Source organism: Narcine bancroftii, chromosome 2, assembly GCF_036971445.1.
Source record: "Narcine bancroftii isolate sNarBan1 chromosome 2, sNarBan1.hap1, whole genome shotgun sequence".
NCBI lineage: Eukaryota > Metazoa > Chordata > Chondrichthyes > Torpediniformes > Narcinidae > Narcine > Narcine bancroftii.
Window position 1 is genome coordinate 110,360,221 of NC_091470.1, and position 20,361 is coordinate 110,380,581.

The 20,361-nt window shown below is 46.6% G+C and overlaps 1 long non-coding RNA gene across 1 annotated transcript in view; it reads left to right on the forward strand.

Annotated features, from left to right (window-relative positions):
- Positions 1–8,570, forward strand: part of LOC138754145 (uncharacterized) — a 281,963-nt gene extending 273,393 nt beyond the window's left edge. Inside the window, exon 6 of the long non-coding RNA XR_011351575.1 lies at positions 8,046–8,570. This is a non-coding gene — a long non-coding RNA (uncharacterized lncRNA). The remainder of the gene's footprint in view (positions 1–8,045) is intronic.
- The last annotated feature ends 11,791 nt before the right edge of the window (positions 8,571–20,361 follow it).

Below are 20,361 nucleotides of genomic sequence, written 5' to 3' on the forward strand. Positions count from 1 at the left end.
TCCTTGGTTTTGCTGACGTTGAGTGCAAGGTTGTTGTTGTGACACTACCCAACGAGCTGATCTATCTCCTTCCTGTATGATTCCTCATTGGGATCTGTGATTCTGCCGTCGACTATGGTGTCATCAGAAAATTTGTAAATGGCATCCATTTTGTCACACAGTCGCAGTGCAACTAGAGCAATGCGCTTAGTACGCATCCTATGTTGTTTGTCAGTGAGGATGAGATGTTGTGCAAGAATACATAATTAGACAAATGAATAAACAAAGAAAATGCAAGGAATAGTGTTAAAATAAGTCAAGTAGTGGTGTTATTGAACCTCTTGTTATTGACTTGCCCAGCATTTTGGCTGCATGTTTATATCCTGAAGATGGAATGAAAAGCCAAAACTTTGCATATTTTCATCTTTGGATCCCTGTTTTTTTTCTTGATTAACCTTGTGTCCTTTCACAGACTTTTGAACAATGGATAATGCAAAATGCAGTTTTTACACAATGAAGACATTCGAATATTTAATCATTGCCATTTGAATCATTTAAGTCATGCACCTTTTGTGCATAAATTATGACAGACTTGAGTGTTCCTTCTAGAGGAATTACAGTTTATTGACGCAGAAGGCACAGAGCTGTATTAAATGCCGATTAAATGTATTATCAAGCAATTATATCAGTTAACAAACAGATACACAACTGCTTTTTGTATTGATCAGATTCATGCCTCTTGGGTATTGTGGATAAACATTCTGACATTTCTTTGGGATGGCCCTATCCATTACTGTGCTGAACCATTTATACCTGAGTTCCCAAGGGAATTGTAAGTGTCCTATTCATGAGGCAACACCCTGCCTTTGGGTTAACCCGGCCTTAATTTGGCCAGTTATCTTTGTCAGAAGGTGATTGCTAATTCTGCACTCGGCTGTGGTTTGCATGAGCTGTAATAATCAGCCGTGCAATCTCAGAATGTGGCCGTCAGCTCAGATGGATTTAGTAATTAGTGTACAGGAACTAAAAATGATACATGTATGTGGTATTCAAATTCTCAACGTAGACAATAATGGGCACTAAATGCCCTTTGAGCTGAGTATTATTGCCTTCTGAGATCAAGAGAAATACTCACAGCATTCTGTGCAAACTGCACTAGCAAGCTGTTAGCGTTTCCATGTTTACAGACATGCCATTTCTTAAAGAGAAAACTGTCAATAAGAGGAAATCAAAAATCAAACATTGTAATCTGACAGATTCAACATGCAATGGTTCTCAAAATGCAGATTTACTGCATTTTTGGTGGTGTAATATCTCCAGTATTGCCATTGTTTGAACAGACTGCAATTTTTAAATAAAGGAGAATCTTTTTATTTTTGGAGAACAAATTTGATAGTTGGACAAGAAATGCGTGTCTTGCATTTAGCAATCAATAATGTACACCTGCAACAAGGTGAACTGGTGCCATGGGAGAACCTCCCAGGAAACTGGATAGACCTCATGGTTTTGCTTTGATTCATATTTATGAATGGCGAATCGTGGGCTGAAAGCCATTTCCTAAGGGGCATTCCCACCAAGGATTGCCCCCCACCAGAAACACGTTTCGTGGCAAGACCTCTCTTCAATAATGCAGTGATCGAGAGCTCTTTCCCTCAATTGGGAGCACACTTTTTGTTGCCTTGGATACTTTAGGGTTCAAGTCTTTCAGTGGAGTTGTGCAAAGGTAAACGAGCTATCTTCAGAGATAGTGAGAGATTGTTGTGAGAAGTTCTGTACTTCATTTACAGAGCACCTTTCACATTCTCAATGTGCCCTGATGCTCCCAAGGGATAGTTGTCTTTTTGAAGGACTCTCTCAACATGTCCAAATGGAGGTAAGTGAATCTTTGACATTGTAAACAATAGAAGTTATTTCTCCTCATGCCATTCCACATTCAGGCATAATACCAAGATAGGTGACCTGGTTACCTTCTTTGCACTTAAATGGATAGATTGCTGTTCTCTTTAGTCCAGAGGAGGCTAAGAAGCAAAATTCACAAGTAAAGTTTGTAGATTAAGGAGACAGAGACTTTATTCATTGGAACGTAGATGGTTGAGAGGGGATTTGATAGAGGTATTTAAAATTATGAAGGGAATAGATAGACTAGTCTCTTTCCCCTGAGGGCAAGGGAGGTTGGAACAAGAGGGTATGAGTTAAGGGTAAGGGGGAAAAACTTTAGGAGAAATGATAGAGGATGCTTCTTCACTCAGAGAGTGATATATCAGGATATATCAGAAAGTCTCAGAATTCAAACAATGGGGGAGGAATCTAGACCAACAAATGAATATGATAAGGGACTATGTAAGAATTTATCATGTCTGTGTAATTCTTTGTCTCCTTGAGATGCTGAGTTCCTTCAGCATTTCGGTGTTTTTACTACGATCACAGAATCTGCAGCCTGTTGTGCTTAACTCTCTTCAATTTCCTCCCTAGTCCCGGTCGACGTTGTGTCCATATTGATGGAAAAGCCAATAATGAAAGTTTAAGAAGGGACTGGGTGAAAAATTTGGAAAACCTTTGGGAACGTGAGATGGGTTGAGAGTAACTGAATTATTACTTGAGTTAGTGCATGATAGACTTAATGATGACAAGGAGAGGCAGGGTCATTTTCTTCTGATTGTACATCTACATCAAGATGAAAGAGCACAATACATGGCACAGAAGTATCACTCATACAGTATCCAGTGCGTTATTGCAAAAAGTTGCATAACATGGGATTACAAAAAAGGTTGAGGGGTTACAAAAAAGATTGATGAAGGGAAAGCTGTGGATGTTGTCTATTTAGACTTTAGTAAAGCTTTTGACAAAGTTCCCCACAGGAGGTTAGGAAAAAAGATGGAGGCAGTAGGTATAAATAAGGAGGTAGTGAGATGGATTCAGCAATGGTTGGATGGGAGGTGTCAGAGAGTAGTGGTAGAAAATTGTTTGTCCAATTGGAGGCCGGTGACTAGTGGAGTTCCTCAGGGATCGGTCCTGGGTCCACATTGTTTGTTATATATATTAATGATCTGGAAGTAGGGGTGGAGAATTGGATAAGCAAGTTTGCAGATGATACAAAGATTGGTGGTGTTGTGGATAGTGAGGAAGATTACCGTAGATTAAAAGGTGATTTAGGAAGGCTGGAGGTGTGGGCTGAGAAATGGATGATGGAATTTAATACAGATAAGTGTGAGGTGTTACATTTTGGAAAGGCAAATCTAAATAGGTCATATGCATTAAATGGTAGGCTATTGAGATGTGCAGAGCAACAAAGGGATTTAGGAGTTGTGGTAAATTGTACCCTCAAGGCTGATACTCAGGTAGATGGTGTGGTGAAGAAGGCATTTGGAATTTTGGCCTTCATAAATCGGAGTATTGAATTCAAGAGTAGGGAGGTTATGATGAAATTGTACAAGGCATTGGTGAGGCCAAATTTGGAGTACTGTGTACAGTTTTGATCACCAAATTATAGGAAAGATATAAACAAAAAAGAGAGAGTGCAGAGAAGGTTCACGAGAATGTTGACAGGACTTCAAGATTTGAGTTACAGGGAAAGGTTGTGCAGACTAGGGCTTTTTTCTCTGGAGCATAGAAGATTGAGGGGGGACTTGATAGAGGTGTTTAAGATTTTAAAAGGGACAGACAGAGTAAATGTGGATAGGCTTTTTCAATTAAGAGTGGGGGAGATTCAAACTAGAGGGCATGGTTTAAGATTGAAGGGGAAAATTATAAGGGGAACATGAGGGGAAATTTCTTTACGCAAAGGGTGGTAGGGATGTGGAATGAGCTTCCAGCAGATGTGGTTGAGGCGGGATCATTGGTTACATTTAAGGATAAACTGGATAGTTACATGGAGAGGAGAGGACTGGAGGGGAATGGACCGGGTGCTGGTCAGTGGGACTAGGAGGGTGGGGATTTGTTACGGCATGGACAAGTAGGGCCGATCTGGCCTGTTCTGTGCTGTAAGTGGTTATATGGTTATATATGGGAATCTGCAATGGCTTGGATATATCACCAAGGGGGGCAGAAGAAACATTACAAAGCCTGCCTCAAATCGTCCCTCAAAGGCCTGGGTGTCAACATCAACATGTGGGAGACCCTTGCCCTGGACCATGCAGCTTGGTGCAGCAAGATCATCACAGGAGCCCGTGCAGCTGAAGTCAGGCGCATCATCGAGGCGCAATGAAAACATGCTGTGCGCATGGCCCACTGCCACGTCAACACCCACCCACTTGTGTCCCACATGTGGGCGAGCCTTCAGGGCCCAGATTGGCCTCACCAGTCACCTCCAGACCCACAGCCACCCATCTCCAATTTGACTTGCGGATGCATCTTTGACTACAAAGGACAAACAACAACCCTGGCCTGCACAATTTTTGGTTGTTGGAAAAGATATCAACATTGGACAAGTCGGGCCAAGGATTTGAGGGGTTTTAACAAAGTCAGTCAAGCAGAAGGTGGAATGGGCAAGAGTCATTGCACGGGGCCCTCAGGATTGACAACGTGCAGGAGAAATATGAACATCATCAATAAATCCAAGAAGCAGCCTGTAGAGAGAGAGGTCTCACTAACAGCTGAGGATGAAGGAAGCTAAATACACACATAAGGTGGCGGAACAGAAGGTATAAGATGACCAAGAGTAGAAGACTATCATCTGAATCATGAATTATTTGGAGCATACAGCCAGTTTTCAATTGTTCGGACACTCATATGTAGACAAGGTCGTATTTGATCAAGGGTGGCTTGATATAAATGACGCATGAAAGATTTTCTAATGATTGAGAATTAATAATAAATGGAGCAATGGAGTAGTTCCCTAAGGCAACCTTGCAAGGCCCTTTAATCAATAGTATTATTGGTGTCATAAATTTCAATATTGCCACATTCATGTCTCAGCCAATCACTTTATAGAATATCTGAGGCATTGCAATTATTTGGTGCATGCTGTCCAGGGTAAAATTAATGAGTTCACCATCACATTGGGAGGCACACCTGCCTCCATAATCATACCATAGCCTTAACCCATACAATGACTCACGTTGCTGCCCCCAGCGAGAAGACATTATTTTAACGCTGCTTGCAAGTGAAGTCAGAAAGCACTTCACACCCAAAGTCGTGAAAAAAATAAAACTCGTAACCCAACAAACTGTGGAAGCCGGGAGGAGTTTGAGCTTTAAAGATGCTGAATGACAGCATGATAATTTATTGTTGCGTCTGGGAATCTAAGGTTGTGTGTGTGTGTGTGTGTGTGTGTGTGTGTGTGTGTGTGTGTGTGGGGAGTGTGTCTGTGTGTGTGTGTGTGTGTGTGTGTGTGTGGGTGTCTGTGTGCATAGGGTGTGTCTGGGTGTGGGTGGGTGTGTCTGGTTTTGTGTATGTGAGGTGTGTGTCTGGATGTGGGGGTGTGTGGGGCTATGTGTGTGGGGGTGTGTGAGTGTGTGTGTGTATGTGGGTGTGTTTGGGGGGGTGGGTGCGTGTGTGGATATGTGGATGTGGATGTGGGTGTATGTGTGGGTATGTGGGTGTGTGTGGGGGGGGTGGGTGCGTGGGTGTGTGTATGTGGATGTGGGTGTATGTGTGGGTATGTGGGTGTGTGTGTGGGGGGTGGGTGCGTGTGGGTGTGTGTATGTGGATGTGGGTGTATGTGTGGGTATGTGGGTGTGTGTGTGGGGGGTGGGTGCGTGTGGGTGTATGTATGTGGATGTGGGGTGTGTGGGGGGTGGGTGCGTGTGGGTGTGTGTATGCGGATGTGGGTGTATGTGTGGGTATGTGGGTGCATGTGTGGGGGGTGGGTCCGTGTGGGTGTGTGTATGTGGATGTGGGTGTATGTGTGGGTATGTGTGTGGGTGTGCGGATGCATATTTAATATATATTTTTCTCTCTCTGTCTGTCTGTATCCAATTCAACAATGCTAATTAAACTGTTCGTATAATATGTAGCTATTAAAGAAGAAAATAAGTAAGTAAAAAGTACGGGTTTCAAATTGCCGTGACTCGCCGTTAGTTCACCAATCCCCAACACATGACTTTAAGCAATGAAAAAATTCACATCGGCATCTAACAATCCCCATAGGTGCCGGATACCAGGGTTTTTACTGTATCTGGAAACATTAAAAAAACTGCAAAGGCTTAAATCTGGAGCAAAAAAATCAGCAAACTGCTGTTTCCGAAATTGCCTGTTGCTTTGGAGAGTTTAAGGTGCTTTTTATTTAAAGACAAGGAGTTGGAGCTCGTTTCTCATTGGCTTTGAGGTTCACTCTGGGAGTAGTTGGACATCTCACCTCATCAACTCCTCCCCTCTTGCTGCCACAGGAACTCTTATCAATGTGGCAATCAATACAGAACCTTCTGTCGGTCCGTACACTGTTACTCTCCTCCTCACTGCACATGCTACCACCTATGTTCTCAAGCCTCCCAATTTCCATTGGATGCCCTGCACATTGATTAAAAATATTGTTTTCCCAGTAACAGAACATTGTGAATAACACTGATAAAAGTCTGCATGGCTTTCAGAAGCCTTTCCTGTTCAAGAACTCCATCATTGATGGTAAGCAGAGTAAATTCAGCATTGTATGCAGCTAATAAAGGTGGCTCAGTTAGCATAGCGGTTAACACAATGTCATGACAGAGCCAGGGGCCCAGATTTAGGACGGAGATGAGGAGAAACTGCTTTTCCCAGAGGGCGGGGAATCTGCGGAATTCACTGCCCATTGAAGCAGCTTAGGTGACCTCAGTAAATATATTTAAGACAAGGTTGGATAGATTTTTACATAGTAGAGGAATTAAGGGATTTGGGGAAAAGGCAGGTAGGTGGAGATGAGCCGATCATCAGATCAGCCTTGATCTCATTAAATGGTGGAGCTGGCTTGACGGGCCAGATGGCCGACTCCTGCTCCTGATTCTTATGTTGTTATGTTCTTAATTTTGAATCCGGTGATCCTCATGTCTTGCGTGGGCTTCCTCTGGATGCTCCAGTCATCTGCCACCCTCCAAAATCATACCGGGGTTTGCAGGTTAATTGATGTAACTGGGTGGCACGGGCTCGTGGGTCGAAAGGGCCAGTTACCCCTCTGTACAGCTAAATGTTTTTTAACAACTGAATGTTGCTTCACAGTGTTTTCCCTAAAAGTAGAAAGAAACCCTTCTCATTTCTAAAACTGCTTGTCACACAATTCACAAAAATAAGGGGACAAGAAAGTACTGAAAGCTGAAGAAAGTTTGCGAGCCTTCTATATGGCAGAATGTCTCGTCTCCGTTAATCTTTATTTAACAGATACTAATGATGTGATGATCAAAATGTCTCTTTCTAAGGATGACCTGATTTTAATTTTGATTCAGACCATGGCTTTGAGCCCAATCTGTGTCGACCTTTATAACACTCAATGATCTCAAGACCATGAAAAGTTCAAAGATTTTCAAAGTTCAGATTTATTGTCAGAGTACAAACTTGTCATCACATACAACCCTGTGATTCTTTCTCCTCCGGGTGAGGCAGAATTGGTAGTGCAAAAAACTGTACTCAAGAAGATACGAACATGTGTAAGCAAATGGACTGTGCAATACGGAGAGAAAAAAAATCGATAAAGTGCACAGGCAAGAGTCCTTAAATGAGTCCCTGATTGAGTTTGTGGTTGAGGAGTCTGATGGTGGAGGGGGAGCAGCTGTTCCTGAACCAGGTGGTGTGAGCCTTATAGCATCTATACCTCTTTCCTGATAGTAGCAGCAAGAACAGAGCCTTAATGATGGTGCTCTCCAACAACAGCGCCCCCCCATATGTGTTCTCGATGGAGTGGAGGGTTTTGCCTGTGATTTTCTAGGCTGTGTCCAATACCTTTTGCAGGACTTCCTGCTCAGGGGTATTGGTGTCCCCAAACCTCTTTATTAATAAAATGAGAGCACAATCTGATGCCAGGCCTGATTAGCTACATTAGTAATCAATATTGACAACCGTGTAACTTTACATTTCATGGGGAGAGTTCTTGATTGTTTTGTGTCTCCAAGAAAATATTGGCCAGTTAGCAGCTAACAGATTTGCTTCCTTCTGCATTTTAGAATAAATCCTGTCTAAATGGACTTCAAATCGACATGAGCTGCATGCGTTGCTCTCTGCTTGCAAGCAGTATTCCCCCATTACTCCAACCAAACTCCTGGCAGAGAAGCAGAAGACATTGAAATCTTGAGCAAGCTATGAGAAGCTGGATGGACTCAGCAGGCTGGTCAGCATCCATTGGAGAAAAAAGGGCAGTCAGCATTCTGAGTCTGACACTGACTATTTCCCCTCTCCCCCCTCCCCCCCTTGCATTTTGTTAGGGTGCCTGCTGGGATTTTTTTCATACCTTGATAAAGGGTTCAAGAATCACAGAGTTATCCCTCCCTCAGGAATCACAGAGCAATTTCTCCTACAGGAATCACAGAAGTATCTCTGCTTGCTGGTGTCCCCTTCCTCCCTCATCTACCTATTACCTCCTGCCTTTGGGTCCATGCTCCTTCCCCTCCCCCTCTCCTCCATCATTTTGTTCGGTACCTGCCTCCATTTTTCCATACCTTGATGATCAAGCCCGAAACGTTGGTTCTGTATCTTTATCTTTGTTGCATAAAGCACACTGTTTGACCTGCTGAGTTTCTCCAGCGTTGTGTTTTTATTGATCATTTCTCTCCACAGATGGTATCATTGTTTTCTGACCTCCTCTCCACCTCATGTGACAAGGGAGGTTGAGTGTTGCATTGCCTTTTCGTTCATTTCAATCCAACCAGGGCTGAACACACATGCTCTGCCAATGAGCCAGCCATTCCCTCATCTCCCTCCACATCCTTGTACATCTCTCTCCCAGCTGCAAGCCCACATGTCTGAGGACTTTTGCAAGGAGTCCTAAAGCTTGCCGTACCTTCTGCTGCTGAACCCAAAATAGCAGTGTGCATCCACAGTGTGTAAACCACAGCTAATCTGATCCACTTCTGTTCCAGTATTTGGTCATTCATTGGGTCACTCTCATTTAAAATTCCAATTCTCTATTTCTCAAGCAAATACAATAAAAATATTCAGAATCAGTATCAGAATTTATTGTCATGAACATGTCGTGAAATTCGTTGTTTTGTGGTAGCATCACAATGCAAATATTGGCTATAAATGACATTCCTAAATAAATAAATAGTGGAAGAAAATAGGAGAAATTGAGGTAGAGTCTGTGGTTCATTGTCCATTCAGAACTCAGAGGGGAAGAAGCCGTCTTTGTGGCATTGGGAGCTCATCTTTGGGCTCCTGTATCTCTGTCCCAATGGAAGCAGAAGGCATGGTCTGGGAGGTGGGGGTCCTTGAGGATAGAGGCTGCATTCTTAAGACACAACCTCTTGTAGATGTCCTTGATGGAGTGAAGATTGGTGCCAGTGATGCTGCTGGCTGACATCACAACTCTTTGGAGTTTTTTTTTCCTGGGCTGTGCATAGGCACCTCCACACTGGACAGGGAGGAAACCAGTCATCATGGCACACCTGTAGAAATGCTCGAGAGTATTTGGTGGCATACCGAATCTCCTCAACCTCCTCACGAAGTACTGCCGCTGGCGAGCCTTCTTCGTGACATCACATTGGATGGTCCCACCTTTGCACCCTCATCCCATCCTCTGTGACTTCAGATTAATTCTCTTTCTTCATATGGAATTCATTGCCCTCCTTTATAAACACTTTGTGTAAACCCTGAATTTTGTCTCACAGCAATTTTGTGATCTCTTTTCATTAAAATCCCTTTTGCTTTGCAATCTCATTTGGAGCCCAATGATCCCTGCATTTATATCCCTGAAAGAGGCGCACTTCGTAACTTTCTTGAATCAGTCTCCGTCCATTTCTGCAATCCCACTTCTGTGGCCATAGGAAATAAACCTCTGAGGGTGGTCACTTTCAAAATGTTAACTGTTCCCATCTTGGCCCAGTTCTAGATTAATTCTTTCTTTCATTTTTAAAATATTTATTGAATAGAAAAAAATGAATTCAATTATATGTGCTACAGAACTAGTTGAAAAAGTTACAATAATTATCATATTTAGAAATTCTGAAGTACAACTGCACAAACATAATGACACGATAGAACCTAAAGCCGCTTTCAGGTGGACAGAAAGGCCACCTAAAATACCCGAACGTGGCTGTTAGGAGGCCACCTGAAAGCAGAGAACCCCGACCCGAGGAGTACTTACCCAACCCTTCTCGGGTAGGTGTATTCTCCGCTTCCGAGCGCTCCCCCAGGCACCTGACAAAGGGTGGGACTACGCCCACAGTTGACAGGAGCCGGCGTTTGCTCTGCGGCGCCTCTCCCCGCTGCGGACCTTTCAGGTGCCAGAACAGCGCCTGAATGTCACTTCGCAGCCAGCTCCAGAGCTGCATTCTTCCAGCTGTTCCACCCTGAAAGTGGCTTAAAAAAGAAAACAAAAAAAAAAGATGGATTCTAAACCCCTTCCCCTCAGGAAGGTTGACATTTAAAAAATTCAAGTGGCATAATCTTAGAGAGAGCGAGATCACCAAGCCAAAATTCCAATTCATCACTAACTCTTAAAGTGATATTAGTAGTCCATAAATGAGCCCCATATCGTTTAGAATTTGATATTTGAATCAATGACAGCATATCTACTTTTTTCCAAGTTTAAACACGATATAATATTCCTCAGCCATTGTGCACGTGGAGGTGAAATATTGTCTTTCCATTTACGAAGGATAAAATGCGACATTGAATTGACTTTAGGATCACATTATCATCACAAGGTATTCCATAAAGAGCTATTAAAGGGTTAGGTTCCAATTTTAATTTAAAAATTCGAGTTTGAAAAACTTCCTTCCAGAATTATTTCCGCGTGATTTTCTGCTTGTAATTTCTCTTGGCCAGTGAAACATGACTGCTTTCTCCAAGATCAGCTACGACGCAAGATACACTAGCAGAAGTAGGTCAGTCGAGTTTCTTCTGCCATTCTATCATGAGCTGATCCAGCCTCCCCGTAACCCTTAATGCCCTGACTAATCAAATACCAGTCAATCTCTGCCTTAGATACAGCCAATGACCACATCTGCCTGTGACTCATGACCCTCTGGCTGAAGAAATTTCTCTGCAAATGTCCTGCTTTAAAGTCACATTTATCCCTTTACTTTGTGCTCTTTTGCATTCCCTTCTGACCCTCTCAATGGATCCTCCAAATGGACAAAAGTTTGCGTGGAAAATTGCTCCATTTGCTGCCTTTTCAACATAATTGGGAAGCATCGTTCCCTAACCAGAGAAATGGCATTGCAGGGATGAACAGTTTGTTGAGACCAAAATATTAAAGTGTTAAGCTGTTGGATTCATTATATGTTCAACATTCATTCTGGCTTAACCATTTGTGAGTTGCTCAAAAACTGTTGAATGAATTGATTAACTCAGCGGGTTCAAATCTGCTGCTGCCCTATAGCCCTTTTTGCACAGAGGTCTCGCAATACTGACGTAAAGCTGACTTTGCTTTTTTACACTGTAGCCTCTTTAAGGTGAGAATATTGCGCGTTTATTGTACCACACCATTCTGTGTAAAAGGTACAAACATGGAATGAGGGGGAGTCACAGAGCTGAATCGCATTGTGCTGGTGTTGTTGGGTTCAGTGTAACAAAAAGCAAAGCCGACTTAATGATGGGTCTTCCTTATGGCAGTGTTATAGGATCTCTGTGTAAAAAGGGCTAGTGACTACCTCTGCTGCTGGCTTAAAGGCAGGACTACAATGATCCACCCCACCCCCCCTATTCCATGCCTATACACAGAGCAGTGTGGTGTAATAAAGGTGCAATATTCCCACCTTGAAGAGGCTGTGTAAAAGGGCCTTGAGAGAAGGTTGTGCATTCTCCAAATGTCCACATGGGTTTCCTTAAGGTGCTCTGGTATCATTCCCACATTCCAACAATGTATGGGTTAGTCTGCATGCAAGTATGGAGGCTGCCTTTCCCAGGATGTCCATAGAGGAGAAGGAAGTTTGCATAATGTTCTTAGCTGATCCTGAGCAGAGCACCTTCTGAATCTGCTGTCCATAGTGAGAATTTGTCAACGCCCTTGTGTGGTGGTACACCACTGGCCTACTTCAGGGGGAAACCTCTGTACCTGCAGGAGTGTAAGGGGACAGGATAACACCTGGCTGGCTATCAAGCAGTCGGTCCGAATAGATCAAGCCCCACCCGGTTGGGTGTCAATCACCCTCCGGGATATAAGCTTGCGCCGGCCTCCCGAGGCTTCACTCAGAGTTGCTGCAGCCACAGCCAGTCTGGCTCTGTGGAAGTCTTTGTGGATTAAAGCCTATTATGCAGTTATACAGGTGATGCCGGTAAAGGACCCACACTCCTGTTCGGCTCCGAATCATGGGTTCTTTACCGGCATCACCTACGGCTCCTAGAACGCTTCCACCAGCGTTGTCTCTGCTCCATCCTCAACATTCATTGGAGCGACTTCATCTCCAACATCGAAGTACTCGAGATGGCAGAGGCCGACAGCATCGAATCCACGCTGCTGAAAACAAACTGCGCTGGGTAGGTCACGTCTCCAGAATAGAGGACCATCGCCTTCCCAAGATCGTGTTATATGGCGAGCTCTCCACTGGCCACTGAGACAGAGGTGCACCAAAGAAGAGGTACAAGGACTGCCTAAAGAAAGCTCTTGGTGCCTGCCACATTGACCATTGCCAGTGGGCTGATATCGCCTCAAACCGTTCATCTTGGCGCCTCACAGTTCGGCGGGCAGCAACCTCCTTTGAAGAAGACTGCAGAGCCCACCTCACTGTCAAAAGACAAAGGAGGAAAAACCCAACACCCAACCCCAACCAACCAATTTTCCCTTGCAACCGCTGCAACCGTGTCTGCCTGTCCCACATCGGACTTGTCAGCCACAAACGAGCCTGCAGCTGACGTGGACATTAACCCTCCATAAATCTTCATCCGCGAAGCCAAGCCAAAGAAAAGAAAAGAAACAGTCTTTGTGTGTGTCTGATTCTGGCTAACAGTGCACCACACCTTGTATTACATATTCAGAATTGTTATAGTTTCCATCGACAAACAGTGTGTTTCTGTAAGAAATGAGCCATTGATTTTTTTTCCCTGTTAATTGTCTCTCACCACAGACTATTATTTATTAGTTGATGCAAAATATATTTTTTTAAGCATACAGGATGGCAACAGGCCCTTTTGCCCTACAAGCCCATGCTGCCTAGTTACACCCAAATGACCTGAAATCCCTGGTAAGTTTTGAATGGTGGGAAGAAGCCCCCCCGGCCCGGGCAAAACCAACGCAGACACAGGGAGAATGTACGAACTCCTTGCAGACAGCGCAGGATTCGAACCCCAGCCCCAGTCTCTGGCGGTGTAACGGTGATGCGCTAACCTTGCCGTGGTTAGTGCAATCCTAATGATGTAATGTAGCAGGTTGTGCGTGAGCGCAGTGAAAAGACTGAGACAGCAGGCTCTGAGCTCGTTTAGCATTTACTTTGAAGTTTGTGTCGCAGCCTTTAAGGCTGTCCTCGGCCCGCCCCTCGCATTCCGGATCTTACGTCAAGCTGACGTAAGTGTGCACACGCTCTCCTGGTCTGGATTTAATTTCAACAGATTTCACAATCATAACTAGGTCTAAATTATTGAGCAACTCATATAGGGTCACTTGAAGGCTATCATTATTGCAATCATTATGGGTTTATTGCCTTTAACATTATTATAAACATAATAGAATTGTAGCATTACTATTCTTATCCAAAATCAATACAGCCCATCATGGATAAGATAAATAATCTGCCACAAACGAGGAATAGAAATAATGGAGTGAAACAAATTGTGCTGGAGAAACTCAGCAGTTCCCACAGTGTCCATTGGAGGCAGAGATATAGAACCAACCATGGAACCATAGAATGTTACAGAAAACAGGCCATTCAGCCCCTCTAGTCTGTGCCAACCATCATTTCCCTATTCTCACTGACCTGCACCCATTCTGTAACCCTCCAGGCCTCTCCCATCCATGTATATATCCAATGTATTCTTAAAACACACAATCGAGCCCACATTCACCACATCAGATGGCAGTTCATTTCACAGTCCCATCCCTCTCTGAATGAAGAATATCCCCCTAAACCTTTCCCCCCCACTTTCAGCTTAAAACTGACCTCTCGTATTTATCTCCCCCCAATCTAAGTGGGAAAAGCCTATTGGTATCCACTCTGTCAATGTTTTGGCAGGCAGGCGCCAGGACAAAATGGTAGGGGGAGAAGGGTAGAAGGGGCAGGGGGAGGAGCGCAGGCCAACAGGTGTGTCTAGACATGGTCAGGAGAGCAGGGGAGGGGGGAGTTAGGTCTGATTGCAGAGCTGGAAGGAAACAGAGGGATTGAGGAAGAGAGAGTGGAGCTGGAGGAAAGGAGACAGGGGTGGGTGAGAGAGGTTGGAGGGCACCCAGATGGAAGATGAAGTGTTGTTACTCCAATTCGCTGGCGGTCTCAGACTGGCAGTGCATGGACAGGTACATCAATCAGCAAGGGAATGGGATGGGGAATTTGAAATGGGTGGCCATTGGTGGTCAACGAAGTGATCTCCTCATCTGTATCCAGAAATAATAGGTTCATTTAATGAGAGAGAGCTGCTGATTTGTGGAGACGTGAACACTGTGTTTCCAGTCATGGGAGAGTTTAGGACGAGAGAGTTCATTTAAAGCAGAGGTTTAAATGTACCTAAAATAGGTTCTTGTTCAGTAAAGGTGTCAAAGGTTGTGAAATACAGGCAGTCCCTGGGTTGCGAACCTGAATCCGTTCCTAAATCTCTCTCTTATCGAATTTGTATGCAAGTCGGTACTTACAGTTCTTAGCGTCAGCTAGTCAAATGTTTGTCTTAGTATATAGTATATATTTTACCTTTCTATGTATATAAAACCACTGGAGTCAATTTCTTGAAGTAGGCATCAAGGGAGACAACATGATCCGACTTAAAATGGTGGATGGCGCTCTCCTTCCTCGAGCCGACAAACTGCTGAAGCCACGCGCAGTCCATTCATAAGTATGAGTTGTCAGGTGTTCGTATGCCTGTATACATTAGCCACGTTTGAATGGTGGAGAAGACTCGATGGGCTCAATAGTTTCATTCTGCTCCTAAATCTTATGATCCATGGTCTTTTGGAAAACAAAGATCAACGGCAGAGGAACATGTCACAACGCACTCAAACATCACAGCCTTATCTCAACAACACAAGTCTCGCCACTTCATGGGCAGACGCCTGGGCTGTTTCTAAGCTGCCTGTTATGTTCATGTATTTAGTGTCACTCTTGCTTCAGCACTTAAGGTGCAGGGTCTCAAAAGTGTTTGTTCCTTATTCTGGACTTTTTAGCCAGTGGTGCCCTGAGTAAGTTCAATATTGTCAGAAGAACCTTTTCTCTGACAGGTGAGGACAACCAAGCAGAGTTAAACCATAAATAGGACAGTTCCCCTCATGACCTGACCAAATTGAGAACCCCATCAACATGTGTACTCATTATCTGGTGAGTATTATATTATGATTAGCGGTAAATGCTGGTATGCAAATGAGTTGTTACATTCCCTACAACACCTGGAAATAAAATATAAGCTCCAAAATATATTTTGGGACATCCTGAAGTCATGAACGTTTTGTATAAATGACTGTGCTTGTGTGTGTGTGTGTGTGTGTGTGTGTGTGTGTGTGTGTGTGTGTGTGTGTGTGTGTGTGTGTGTGTGTGTGTGTGTGTGTGTGTGTGTGTGTGTGTGTGTGTGTGTGTGTGTGTGTGTGTGTGTGTGTGGGGCCGTATGTCTATAATTGAAGGAGGAGAGATTTGTCCTTGTGTGTTTCACTGCAATTCCAGTCACAATTTCGAGTTCCTGAAAGCCATATATTCTGTCACATCTTTAAGCAGGCTATCATGGAAAACAATGAGGTGTTAACCAAACCAATAAATCTTCAGAATGACCAGTTGCTGCATGAAATCCATAGCCACTTTCTTCCTCTATCTGACTTAAAGTTGTTATTTGAAAACCACTTGTGATTTTACAGTTTAGTCTCCACGGACAGTTTTAGTAAGAGATTATCTCATTTGGTCCAAAACTCTCTCTTGCCTGTTTCCAAAGTGATATCTGTCACATCAGCAGAATAAATGTTGTTTTGTGGCAGCTCACCACTAGGCAGGCGAACCGGCCCCGCTTGTAAGCCATGCGGCGGGGCAGCCAGCCAAAATGGCGCAGTCGGGGGTTTTCCCTTCCTCCCAGCACGGGGCTCAGAAGCCCGCACTGGGGGACCACGTGACACCCGAGAGACATCAGCCCCCGCCAGCGCGGTTCTCAGCCAGGTCTGGGCTGTGAGTATAAGTGCAACCCAGCAGCCTGCAATAAACTAGTCTGATAACTGAGCTCAACCCGTCTGGTTGTGTGTGTTATTGCAGGAGCAGTATAGCCACCGCTACAATTGGTGACCCCAACTGGTTCAAACGTCTTTCAACCCATCATTAGTGAGCCTGGGATCAGCGCTATAGCCATGAAACTGCCTGAATTCTGGGTTCAGGAGCTGGTTTGGCCACGCGGAGGCTCAGTTTCACCTCCGTCAGATTTCGTCCGACATGACCAAATTCTACCATGTGGTCATTGCCCTGGACCAGGCCATCGCCAGACGCGTGCTGCACCTTGTTCAGCACCCACCTGCCGAAGACAAATACGAGACCATCAAGCGAGTGCTTACTGGATCCCTCGGACTATCCAGGCACCAGCATTCCGCTCGGATGCTGCACCTTGACGCCCTGGGGGACAGGTCCCCGATGGAACTGATGGATGAGATGCTCGCACTCATGGGTGATCACACCAACTGCCCACTCTTCGAGCGCATTTTCCTCGACCATATGCCCGGGGATATCCGGCCGCTGCTGGACCAGGAGAGCTTCACCGACCCGAGGAAGGTCACCCAGAAGGCCCAAGAGCTATGGCTTGCATGATTCCCGGAGGGGTCAGAGGTCCAACAGGTCATGAGGCAGGGGCACGACCATGCCAAGCCCGCCCCGGCTCCTGCAGGGGACCCCAAGAGCACAATCAAGGCCACAGTTTCCGAACCAGGCCTTTGCTTCTACCACCGGCGCTAGGGCGCCAATGCTCGGAAGTGTCATCTGCCCTGTTCATTCCAGGGAAACAACCAGGCGGGCCGCTGTTAATGGCTGCGGGGGCTGGCCAAGGACACAGCCTCCTCTACCTGGGGGACTCAGTCAGCGGCCGGTGGTTCCTCGTTGACACTGGAGCCCAGATCAGCATCATCCTGGCCATGGCTGTCAAGTCCAGAAACCGACTTCGTGGATCTCCCCTCCGTACGGCCAACAAAACAGAAATCTGGACGTATGAAGACAAGACAGTCCACTTCCAGATCGGCCAACGAAATTTGCATGGAGGTTCACTGTCTCGTCCTTCCCGACTGCCATCCTGGGTGCAGACTTCCTCCTCGCACACGAACTTCCAATGGACATTCGAAATAGGCGCCTAGTGGACGCTTGTACCTTCCAGCCTATTCGCCTTGATGCCTCCCGCTTGGAGCAATCGCAAATGGTCTCGATCAGCATGCCCAGAGATGAGTTCCAGTGAATCCTGGATGAGTTCCCGACACTCCTCAAGCCACAGTTCTCCGCTGCCTCGCCGTGCCACGGGGTGTTCCATCACATCCCCACCCAGGGGCCACCATCTCACGCCAAGGCTTGTCGGCTCCTGCCTGACAATCTCCAGCTGGCGAAGGAGGAGGTTTTGCATCTGTTGGAGCTGGGGATCCTTTGGCGGTCTGACAGCCCATGGGCCTCGCTGCTCCACCTGGTCCCAAAACCCTCCGATTGCTGGCGTCCCTGTGGAGACTATCAACGGTTCAATGGGGCAACAGTTCCTGGTCCTGGGCGAGCTGGTCGAAGTCGAGACTGGGTGTCAGCGCGCAGATGGCCAGTCGCAAGAGTGCATCGGCAACCATATTGTCCTTCCCTGCCTTGTGCCGAATATCGGTGGTAAATTCCGTCACGAAGGAGAGGTGACGCTGCTGGCAGGCCGACCAGGGATACTTTGCCATCACGAGCACCTGGGTGAGGGGTTTGTGGTCGGTGAAGATGTTAAAAGTCCTCCCCTCCAAAAAATAGCAGAAATGTCGCACCGCCAGGTACATGTCCAGTAACTCGCAGTCGAAGGCACTATATTTGCGTTCTGGCAGTCGGAGCAGGCGGCTGATGAATGCCAGCGGCTTCCAATGTCCATTCACCTGATGCTCCAGGATGGCACTGATGGCTGTGGCAGAGGCATCGACAGAGAGTGCCATCCCTCACATCCAAGACTTTACGGCCAACCTTCACGCTGCAATGGTTTTCTCCAAGATTGACCTGGTGCGTGAATATCACCAGATCCTGGTGCACCCTGAGGACATACCTAAGACGGAGATCATCACCCCCTTTGACTTGTTCGAATTCCTGCGCATGCCATTTGGGCTCAAGAACCTTCCAGTGCCTCATGGACTCTGTGGGCAGGGACCTGGATTTCGTCTTTATTTATTTGGATGACATCCTCGTCGCCAGCAAGGACCAGGCGCGAAACAAGGCCAACCTACGCGCCTTTTTCTCCCAGCTGACAGACTTTGGCCTTACCATCAACCCGGCCAAGTGCCAGTTTGGGAACGAGTCCATGCAGTTCCTGGGCCATACAATCATGGCCAAAGGAGCCACGCCCACCGCTGCAAAGGTCGCCACTATCAGGGAACTCCCACGCCCAGACAGCCTCAAGTGGCTGCAGGAGTTCGCGGGTATTGTAAACCTTTACAACCGCTTCATCCCAGGAGCTGCGCACATCGTGCAGCCACTATTCGCCCTCATCACAGCCAAGCACAAAATGCTCGCTTGGATCCCAGAAGCCTGCACCGCATTCGAGGCCACCAAAGATGCCCTCGCGAAGGCCACCATGCTCGCCCACCTACACATCGACCTGCATATGGCACTCTCTGTCGATGCCTCTGCCACAGCCATCAGTGCCATCCTGGAGCATCAGGTGAATGGACATTGGAAGCCGCTGGCATTCCTCAACTGCCTATTCCACCTGCCAGAACACAAATATAGTGCCTTCGACCGTGAGTTACTGGGCATGTATCTAGCGGTGCGGAATTTCTGCTATTTTTTGGAGGGGAGGACTTTTAACATCTTCACCAACCACAAACCCCTCACCCAGGCACTCGCGATGGCAAAGTATCCCTGGTCGGCCTGCCAGCAGCGTCACCTCTCCTTCGTGTTGGAATTTACCACCGACATTCGGCACAAGGCAGGGAAGGACAATGTGGTTGCCGATGCACTCTCGCGACCGGCTATCTGCACGCTGACACCCAGTCTTGACTTTGACCAGCTCGCCCAGGACCAGAAGTCTGATGAGGAGACGAAGGCCTTCAAGACCGCTATCACAGGCCTGCGGTTCTGAGACCTCCCGATTCCGAGTGGCAAAGGCAGCATCCTGTGCGATATCTCCATGGACACCCCACGACCAGTTGTTACCTAGCAGTGGCGCAGGCAGGTCTTCCGTCACATCCACAACCTTTCACATCCGTCCATCAGGTCCACGGTCTGGATGGTGGCAGAACAGTTCGTATGCCATGGGCTGTGGAAGCAGATCGTGGGCTTGGCCAGAACATGCACCCATTGCCAGACGCCCAAGGTGCACAGGCCCACCAGGGCACCCGTACAGGAGTTCGAGCACGTCCGGGAATGGTTCAGCCACATTCATGTGGACATCGCCGGGCCCTTACCCATTTCCCGAGGCAACCATTACCTGTTTACGATGGTGGACCACACCACTTGCTCACCCGAGTCGATCTCGATGCCAGACACCTCCACCGACGCCTGCTCCCGAGCACTGTTGCGTGATTGGGTCACCCGGTTCAGTGTCCCGGGTCACCTTACCAGTGATCGGGGTGCCCAGTTCACATCTGCACTCTGGGCACAGCTCGCCAACAGGTTGGGGATCCAGCTACACTGCACCATGGCCTACCACCCGTAGGCCAATAGACTGGTTGAACGTCTGCACCACCACCTTAAGTCAGCACTCATGGCTCGCCTGACTGGTCCCAAATGGGTGGACAAACTGCTTTGGGTGCTCCTAGGCATCCGCTCCACTCCCAAGGAAGATCTGCATGAGTCATCAGCTGAGCTGGTCTACGGTGCACCGCTGGCACTACCTGGTGAGTTCATCAATGTACCGCACAATCCCCAGTGGACACCGCACTTCAGCTCAGTGCACGCTTGGACTCATTCGAACCCCCACCGCTGCCTAGTCATGGCACCCACCCGTCTCACGTTCCCAGTGAACTGCTTTCTGCAGAGTACGTTTTTGTTTGGCAGGGCCCGACTGAGGCAC